The sequence below is a fragment of the Diceros bicornis genome, chromosome 23, assembly GCF_020826845.1.
Source record: "Diceros bicornis minor isolate mBicDic1 chromosome 23, mDicBic1.mat.cur, whole genome shotgun sequence".
Taxonomy (NCBI): Eukaryota; Metazoa; Chordata; class Mammalia; order Perissodactyla; family Rhinocerotidae; genus Diceros; species Diceros bicornis.
In genome coordinates this window covers 23061391-23071864 of record NC_080762.1, presented here as the reverse complement: position 1 = coordinate 23071864, position 10474 = coordinate 23061391, and the positions used below count along the sequence as shown (strand labels likewise).

The 10474-nt window shown below is 36.2% G+C and overlaps 1 long non-coding RNA gene across 1 annotated transcript in view; it reads left to right on the top strand.

Moving 5' to 3' along the window:
* The first annotated feature begins 3696 nt into the window (after positions 1-3696).
* Positions 3697-10474, top strand: part of LOC131420443 (uncharacterized) — a 40650-nt gene continuing 33872 nt past the window's right edge. The window contains exon 1 of the long non-coding RNA XR_009223535.1: positions 3697-3743. This is a non-coding gene — a long non-coding RNA (uncharacterized LOC131420443). The remainder of the gene's footprint in view (positions 3744-10474) is intronic.

Here is a 10474-nt window from a genome sequence, read left to right as displayed (position 1 = left end):
TTTCCCACTGTGTGTTCTAAGATCATTAGAACTGAGAGCGAGTCCATGAATACAGGGCCCTGGAGCCAAAGGAATGTGGGAAATAGTTCATATCATGTTTTTCTCTTGGAAATTCGTAATGAATTTTAGTATAATTTAAGAACTGAGAGCTGGGGTATAGAAACTCATTTAACATGTTTAATTAGTGATTTCCCGAACAGTAGACCTGTTGGTGTTAATGTTGTGGAGCTGGTGATCCGAGACCCACAATGGAAGAAGCGGCGGATTAGCCAGACTTTTATATTTGAACAGTTTGGCAAGTTAATTTTTCAGGCCGTTTTTCGTAACTCACACTTTGTTTTTTCTCTTGTTGTATTTGTGAATTGCCTCCAGTGTGGAGAAATTATTTCTAGTAAAACGTAATTGAGAGACGACACGTCAACCTCAGTATTTACTAAGCTAGCACATGCGGAAATAAATCTAAAAGCAAAATCAACAATATCATCAAAAGCAAGCATTTCCATTAAAAAAAACTTGTTGCTATTAGTACATTTAAAAAAATTCAGTACAGTCATATTTGAAATTTTAAAACTCTTACATTGGTAAATATGAGATGCTTAGAAAAAAATGCAAACAACAATCAGAAATAAATGTATTACACATTACAGCCCAGGAAAGGTATCTAGGAAGAAGTAAATGTCTATTTCTTGAACTTCCTAACCCAATGTGTTATTATGATTAAAAGTGTTACCAGGAAAAAAACAAAACTGAAAACATTAGCTTGGCTTTATTCAAAGTTAAAGAATTTTTGTAATTCTATTTGTCATGTCTTAAGGGATGAAGAAACTGTAAAATCACAGAGAATAATTTGAAGAAGAATAATAGTTTGATAAAGTGGGTAAATGGGTTCCATATTAGTACAAATGGGAATAAAATAGGGCCTAATAAAAAGAAATAAAAGGAAACACAAGAGTAAATGAAAAAGTACCTGAAATTTTTTAATTCATGAAAAATGTGAGCAAGATCTTTATTCATCAAATATAGAACATGTACAATAAAGGGGCTCTTTTTGAATCTTGAAAGTTGAAATATTAGTAGTATTAAAAGGAACAATTTACATAACAATCACTACAGGCTGAAAATGTAAATGAGTTCAAGAAAGATTTTAAGATATTCATAAATAAGCTGTGATTCGGAAAAATGTTCTGGCTACCTCAAATAACTATTGAAAGTGGATAGTGTTTAAACAAATAAAAATCGTGACTTTCTGAGGCAACATAATCAAGTATTTAAGAGGGTGGCCCCTGGAGTATAACAGCCTAGTTTGTCATCAAAACTTCTCCACTTATGTGTGATGCTTGACTGGTAAGGAACTGCTCTAACTCTCATTATTTTCATCTGTAAAATGAGGAAAGAACAGAACCTATCTCACTGGATTGTTGTAAAGTTCTTAGCATGGGGCCAGGCACATAGAAAGTAGGTAAAAAAATGCTAGATATTGGTATACTCTTATAAAACGCATATTTGGTGACACTTCATTGAACTTTTGAGGACAAAAAAAGTTCCCCAAACACTCCTCAGAGCTATTCTAAAAGACCAGATATTGAGCTTGGAGGAAATTGGCAAGATCTACCACAGTTTTAACCTCTTATGTAATATTACCAATGGTACAATTTTGAAATTATACAACTATTTTGAAGTTTATTATATGTCCAAATCTGTCATCAATTGTGTTTGACAATATTCTATGCCTATAATTTTGTCAAACTTCAAGTATTTATTATAAGAAACATCCCTGAATATTTTAATTTGACTTTTATTACTTTCTTGCAAATATTTACTTATCTCTGGACTGGGAGAGAATCCTCTGCCTTGCCCCAGTGATCAAATTCTTTCATTTTTAATTTTGTCTGATGTGATGGTAAATGAAGAAAGTTGCTGTTTCTTAAGTGTTGAAGTTTTCTGAGTATATTTACTGTAGGTAATGAACTTTAATTACTTTTGCAATTACAGCTTATTTGATTGAATTTTCCACTGACTGCACAAAACATCTGTCCTACTGGGACCATGTACAGTCTCTGATCTGGGTACAACAAGCTATTAAAATATAGTAACATCTGCAGTTCATTAATTTCTAAAGCAATAGGCAAGTTGGGCTTCCCAATGGCTTCAGCCAAGTTTATACTTGAGAATTCTGTTTCTTTGCTCTCCATCTAAGTGGACTGAGACAACTCATGCTTTCTGCTTTGCTGTGGTCTTTACTTAGTTTTTAATAAAGGAATATAAACAATAACATAGTATTTGATTTGATGCTCTATTTTATTCTGACTACACTAACTATCTTTAGAGATAATAGAAATAACAATGGGAGAAGGCACTTAATTATAATTTTACTGACATCAGGATGCTGGTACTGGGCTGCTAAGTGATATGAGGGTATTTTGTGACAATAGCACTATTATGTAGACTTCTTTAAAGACTAAGTCTAAGGATAATTTGCAATGAGGGAAAGAGGATCCTAGGAATGTAAGAGTTTTTAATTTTGTCTGAAAGTACAGTGAAAGACTATCATTATCATTATCCTTGTTTCTTACTCCTTACAGAAATATTCTGGCTAATCCAGAAATATTTCTCTAATAAAATATAGAGATCATTTGCTGCATCCTTATGTTTTAGAAAAAACAGGTGAGGCATAAAGAAATTGTAGAGAAGGAATAATGTTGACATAAGGAGGCTCAAGGCAGCCACCAATAAAAGTCATTCATTTCTCATGTAGGTTTTGGAGCCACCATATCATTTTACCCAAGTTCGATTTGTATTTCTCAATCAATAACAGTGGTCACTCCAATTTTCAAAATAGAAAACACTGTTTATCAAAGTCTCTATTAAAAAATGACAGTTGTAGAAACTGTTCATGTTCACCTGTGTTTTTCATGCTTCTCTACAGTTCTAGTTGCCTTGTGACTGTTTCCTGGCCAATGAGATTGGTTGGAAGTAATGGATGCTGCTTCCAAGGTGGTCCCTTCAGCCTTCTCTGTTTGCCTCCCAGGTCAACCTTGGAGGTCAAGTGCTCCAGATGGCAGAGCTACAAGATAGGGCGGCTGCTTTACTCACGTCAGGCGGGACCATCAACAAAAAATACGCATTTTTAGTATTAGATTTCTGAGATTTAGGTCTGTTGCAGCACCCATATTAAGTCATCCCAACATCATTACTAAGCATAACATATAATCCTAGTTAGGTAGTCACCATTGTAGCTATGAGAGTGAATATTACTTAAAGGGGATTATCTGTGAATGTTTGAATCTTTGGCACTTCCTAAACTAGATATTGTGTCCATTCCTCAGTTCAATAAGATATAGCATTTTATATTCATACACACACATATATTTTGAAAATGGCTTATTCAATTGCAAACTTAGCAGACCAGCGACAAAAATAGTCCAACACTATTTTTTTGAGGGAGGAGAGAGAGTCTAGGAGTAGGTGCAGGAAGCCCCATTAAAGGATAACCCCATAAATGGACAGGAATAAGAACTAGAGACTTGTCAAGAGTCAAGGAAGGAGTGAAATGCCCTCCTGAAGAGCATTCCCCCAGCAGTCCAGAGCAACCACGAGACCCAGAGGAACAATTATGGTCATGCCATTGTCACTTGGGTACCTGCTGAGTACAAACTGCCAGATTCATATTGAAGGTTCTTTCCTCTTCCCTCTCACAGATATGGATGAAAACACACTGATGGAGAAGGGCTGACCCCCTTGAGGTAATCTGATGCGCTCTCTCTACCACTTTTGCGCACCTTAAATGGGTTTTAAACATCTCAAAATGTCTACACTGTGTTCATTTCCTGTGGTGGATTTACAGTGTGTGACAGGAAATCCATTTCTTTTCCTGTAGATGCTAAATTCATTACCTTGACAAAGAATTCAGACTCACTCTTTGCACTTGCTGCCATAGCAACCAGTATCAGGCTTTTTTTTTCTTTCTATTTTTTTCTCCCACTGGAAGCAGGGTAGTCATATGTTGCAGCAAGAACTGTACTCCATTAAAAAATTATTTTAAAGCCACCTAACACTGTTATACTAAGGGTCTCTTCACACTATCACCTCTGCAGACTACATACTTCATAAATCCATCGTCGCATTATAGACCACAACATTCTAAACTGGCGGAGTATGGAGCTCTTTAGATCTTTTCATGAGAGGATTTCCTTTTCTCTTTTTCAAGTTTATTCACAGCAATGAGAGCTATTTGAAATAATGGGTGTAATGGATTTTTCTTTCCCGTCTAACAAATGCTTTACAGAGCAGTGATTATTATTAGAGGCAAGTCGTGGACGGGGACTTGACTTAAATTATCTAAATGCTGTTACGGCTCTGAGTAATGTCATATTACAATTTCACATGAGCTGGAGTGTTATCTGCTTTCTGCTTCAAAAAAGAGAACACCAGAAACTCATCATGCCAAGACGTTGTCCTGGTTTCCTAAATGGCAAAGGGAATAATTATAAACAGCAAAATAAAGCTAATGATTTTCCCTGCCCTGAATATTAGTAGGGTTGGTTTGGTGTGGTGGCTGAAAGAGGAAGAGATGAATACCTGGTGTGCTTGCCTGAATCTTAGGAAGTCTTATTTTCGAGACTCCAACATGCAATATACTCAACATATATCCTATTGGTAGGGTTTTGGGCATCTCTACATCAATGTTACAGAGAAAACCATGCAAACACAGGGAAATTGTAAGGCTGTGTCGTTGCCAGGCTAGTTACTACATAGCAACAGTCATCAGAATTGTACGTAATAAGAGTTTAAACCATAAAGCCCATGTGGTTTAATTTACTCCGACTGTTTAACTTTCATTTTTTTTTTAAAGATTTTATTTATTATTATTTTCCCCCAAAAGCCCCAGTAGATAGTTGTATGTCATAGCTGTACATCCTTCTAGTTGCTGCATGTGGGACGCGGCCTCAGCATGGCCGGAGAAGCGGTGCATCGGTGTGCGCCCGGGATCCGAACCCGGGCTGCCAGCAGCGGAGCGCGCGCACTTAACTGCTAAGCCACGGGGCCGGCCCTGTTTAACTTTCATTTTAAATGTAATATCCAGAAACTACTCGAGGTAGGAGAATGCTCAAAGAAGAAAGAGCCATTAAGTTATGCAGCTCAAAGCAGATACATCATAGAGACTGAAGAACAGGTGATGGTTTATAATCCTTTTGACCTTTTTTTCTTGCTTCTTCATGTTCTTTCTTACCTTCCCACACAACTGAGGTATTTTGCATTCAATGACGATCTCATTTCCCTCTATATTCTTAGGTCTGAAATAAATCCAGGTCTATACAATAAGATTCCACTATTGCATATTTCCATTTCTTTCTTCTTCAAATTATTTCCAGTATTAAACATTATCTTGCTCACTCACTAAATTAGGGTTGAAGTCTTAGTAATGTATTTTAGTAAGGCAAAGCCACGTATAATCTAGATAATGCAAATACTATTTAAAAAGTAGAGCACTTTAAACTTTGCATTGGAATTGTATTAGCTATCCAAGATTCACTAAGGCATTGTATGGATTAGGGAATATTTTATTGAAATAGTATGAGAAAAACTTTGAACAATAAGACTGAAATATGTAAGGTAGATATGAAACCTAAGAGTAGATCTCAAAATCAATGAGAGCTTGAAGAGCTATAGACTCAAAATCAATAAAAGCTTGAAGAGCTATAGACTCGGCAGATACAGCAGCAGATATAAACTGTACAAACTATGGTACCTTTCCTCAGGCAGCTGGTCTAATGCACTAGAATTGCAAGAGTAAAGAGTTATATAATGTGCCATTGATTATAGGCATTATCAGGAGGAGAGGTGAACTATTAAGAGCTGACTAGATGGGAGATACTTCATAGGGGGTTGGGACTTGATAGATGTAACTAAAGGAAGGGTTCAGGGTTGAAAACAGAGGTGGATGAGGGAGAGGCATTCTAAGATATGAGAAATCCAAGAACTATGACACTTGTCAGAAAGTGACAAGTGGGACTGGCTCTGACTAGGGCAAGGTGTATGTGAAAATAATGCTTTAGGTAATGGAATGAAGAGGATTCAGTCTATTGGCCATCTGGGGAAGTCTGAATGGGTTGAATATTGAGGGACTGTCCTAGGATAGTGGTCGTGAAATGGTGAGTAAAGGAAAGGTATTAGTTATTTTAAGAAAAACAAAAGTTGATAGAATGGAATGATTTATTAAATCTAAGACATACATATAATAATTAATTTCAAAGTAAATATTTGTAATAGAAAAGAAACTAGCTATAGTTGATATCTTTTGTTTTGGCTGAAAAGGACCACTTTCCCCCATTCTTATGGAAATACAGATGGTCCCTGACTTAACAATGGTTCGATTTACAATTTTTCTACTTTACAATGGTGTGAAAGCATACATGTTCAGTAGAAACTGTACTTGGAATTCTGAATTTTGATCCTTTCTTAGGCTGGCAATATGTGGTATGATCCTCTCTTGTGATGCTGGGCAGCGGCAGCTCCCCGTCAGCCACTAGATCAGGAAAGAAATGACCGATACACTTGCAACTATTCTGCACCCATCCAACCACTCTGTTTTTCAGTTGCAGTACGTATTCAATACATTACATGAGATAGTCAACACTTTATTATAAAATGGCTTTGTGTTAGATGATTTTGCCCAACTGTAGGCTAATGTAAGCGTTCTGAGCACGTTTAAGGTAGGCTAAGCTAACCTATGATGTTCAGTAGGTTAGGTGTCTTAAATGCATTTTTGACTTATGATATTTGCAACTTACAATTGGTTTATTGGGACATAACCCCATCGTAAGCCAAGGAAGATCTGTAGTCATCTCCCCTTGAGAACCTCTTCCTCCTTGATTACAACCAAGTAGTTTTGGTGGTGGCTTCCTTGGCCTCCTTCCCTCCTCTTCCTGATTTAGGGGTTGGCCTAGTAACCTGTGCTTCTTCAATCAGGGTTCCTCACCTCCTAGCTACAGTTGGTTAAAAGACTGGATACACATGGTCCAAGATAGGCCTTTTCTCTTCATTGTTGGAGTTGTAAGGATTGCACCTAGTGGCCATGTTCCCTGGTAAAGATAAAACCTGGGAGAATAGAGCTGACAAGCAATGAGCAGCCAAGGTGAGGTATGCATGTGCCCACACACACATAGAGAAAGAGAGACAAACAAACAGGGAGAAACCAAAAGAGACAGAGACAGCACCTTCAAATTTGAATCCTTCGTTACAGTCCCGAAAGTCCGTAAAACTGTCTTGATTTCTGCAATTCTTCCTTAATTCAATATATTGGCCCAGTATCCACCCAGTGGACTCTGTTATTTTCTTAAGATAGTTTGAGTTGGGTTAATGTCATTTCTAACTAGTACTAGTATTAATATTAGAATTCAAATTAATGTATTTCCCAATTAGAGTGAGAGAGCATTATCAAAAAACTAAAAACTTTTGTTTTGTTTATTAATTGGAAGTGATGCATCTGTAGACATATCAATCTGACTTGAAACCTGTAAACAGTGTATATTTGGGGCAGTGATTATAAGGTAATATGCAGAAGTAAAAGTCTAGACTTTATCACTTCAGTCTATTTTTAAAATGTCTCGGGGTGGTGCTGGTGGTAATATACAAGGTGATTTCTAGAAGAAATATATCAGAAATAACTATTAAATATTTTATAAGATTTGACAACTCTACAACTAAAAAGACTGAGTTTTGGTTAAGGTTATTTCTACTGAGTTGTATATGCTCCAGGAACATATTTAATTATTGCAAACACTACTTGGAGCCTCTAATGAGAAATCGTTGGGTCAGTATCCAGGCTAAAGCAGAGCTAAGAACTGTCTACAAGCCTACTGCTTTAGACTAGGGGAATGGTGGTAATTAAAGTATTATTTCATCCCTTTTCTGTAGCTTGGAGATTTAAATATGCCTTTCTTTTATTAGTTTCTAAAAGACTTTAATAAAGATAAAGCCTTTGTCAATGACAATTAAGTAGTCATGCATTGTAGATCTTGGTAAGAATACTAAAACTAAATGATGTTAATCTAAAACTTGGTAATATATAGAAAGTTGCAATATGAAACGGTATTTGAACTGAGTGATAGCAAAGTCTTTAGAATCTGATTTTGATAAGTGAAGATACAATAGGAAAATGATTTAAGAAATCTTAGTAACAAGTTTCAGTGATATAATACAATCCAAAATGCTGTCATCTCTTGGCTACTTGGGGTAGTTAATCAAGTTTCTGGATAATTTTAGCCCCATTTTTATTTTTAAAGTTGTTTATGGGTTCTAATCTATCATCTCTTCCAATCAATTTTATGTCTTCTAAGTATACATGATGATGAAAAAGTGAAAAAGCTAAAAGTGGGGATGAAAGATGTTATTTGTAGGCAAGAAAATATTACATAGCTCTCTTAAGGATTTTGTTAACTATGTTATCGCTCATTTTTGGATGATCAAAGAAGAATAATATTACATACAGAATTGGGAATCAAAACAAAAGATAAAAAATCTCTACCGTATTTTCAGCTTTCATGTTGCCTAAAATTCCATCCTCACCAACAAAAAACGTAGCTGTCGTTCTCCTCTAGGGGAATCTTTTATTGTCTTATCTTCTCAGTCTGAGGAACTTGGTTTAGTTGTCTCTTTTCATCTGTCTACTAAAACTATCATAATTTGGAAACTTAGCCATGACAAATTTCTGCTGGTGATGCATCAAGGATCAAAGAGGAAATGTCTATTATACAGTGGTTCTCAAAATGTCGTCTTGGAACTCCTGGGAGTCCCCGAGACCATTTCAGTGGATCTGCGAGGTCAAAACCATTTTCACAATAATACGAAGATGTTACTGGTCTCGGTTTATTATTATTTTAAGTGAATTGATAAATAAATATTTTTAAATATTCTTGGTTTCAATTTCAAGTATGGTATATAGTGATGATATAATCCACTTAAACAAAAGCTCTTTGGAGTTCTCAATAATTTTTAAGAGTATAAAGTGGTCCTAAGACCAATAAATGTGAGAACTGCTGTTGCTTTACAAAGTGTTAGTGTAGTCTTACCTATCAATGTGGAAAAGTGTAGAGTTAAGCACACTGATCAATGAATGATAGCTTTCATGATCAAGTTCAAGAAGGGACAGTGTAAACTGAGAGTGATCATAATGGTGAAAACAAGTCACTTTTTATTGAAATGTGTGAGAAAGCCTTTACTCCCCTCATCCACCAATTTTAAGCGTGCCTATTTTATATTAACACGAGTCTTATAACATTTAACAAAGGCTCTTTTTTCTCCCCTTCCCCATGTTGTTACATTCAGTGTGTAGAATGTCCACTGAGAAAAATTCTAGTGTGATAATTATAATGGACATCATCAGTCTAAACAACATCAGCTGCTATACATTTTGCCTTGTTCATCCAGGGAAGAAAAGTAGGTAAAAACCTGAAACTGGCAAGTAATTGTATTTAACTTAGATTATAAAATACAGAGACATTGCCTGTCATACCTACATCACAATAGAAATGTGGTATTTATGGCTTTTATCCATGCAGGGAATTCATCTGGAGCCAATTAGCTGGAAATGCTCTGGAGGAACATATACAGGAAAACAATCCAAATTCCTTCATATGCCTCTCAACATAATTGTTTCAGGGCAGAAAATGCTTGGGAGATCACATTCATACAGATTACCCAGCAGAGTGAAACACTTCTCTAATTCATTACAAACCAATAGTGCTCTGACAAAGGAGGGCTGATGGGGGAAGGGCACGCCGTACAGAGGCAGCAACTGACCCAGGTCTTGGCAAAGATGCAACCCATGGGTTCTCCTTGAGAGGGCAGGCCTTGCATCCCATCAGATACAAGAGTAGATGTACACCCGTGCCGGCTCTTTGTGTGATGTTGGGAGGACTTCCCACTGATTAATGTCCAGCTCTCCCAAGCCTCAAGATTATTTTGGATACTCAAATGGACAGTTGACAAAATAATGAGGTCAAAGTGTCAAGGTCATGAAAAACAAAGGTGGAAGAACTGTTCCAGATGAAGGGCACTAAGGAGACATGAAAACTAAATGTAAGGTTTGGCCTGGGATTGGATCCTGGGTCAAAAGAAGGATATCAGTGTGACATTTGGCAAAATTTCAATAATGTTTGTGGATGAATATTATATTAATTAATTAGTACCATATTAATGTTAATTTCCTGATTTTGGTAATTGTGCTGTGGGAGTCTGGATGAAGGTAATATGGAAATTATTTATACTGTTTTTGTAACTTCTTTATAAGTCTGAAATTATTTAGAATTTAAAGTAAAATTTTTTTTTTTTTAGGTAAAAAACATTACAACTATGGAGACACGTACTAACGAACCTATATCTCAGTAGGGATAGTGATTGAGAATGGAGGCTGTGACACCAGAATTCCTGGGTTTGAATCCCAGCTCCGCTACCTGCTAACTGTATAACTTTC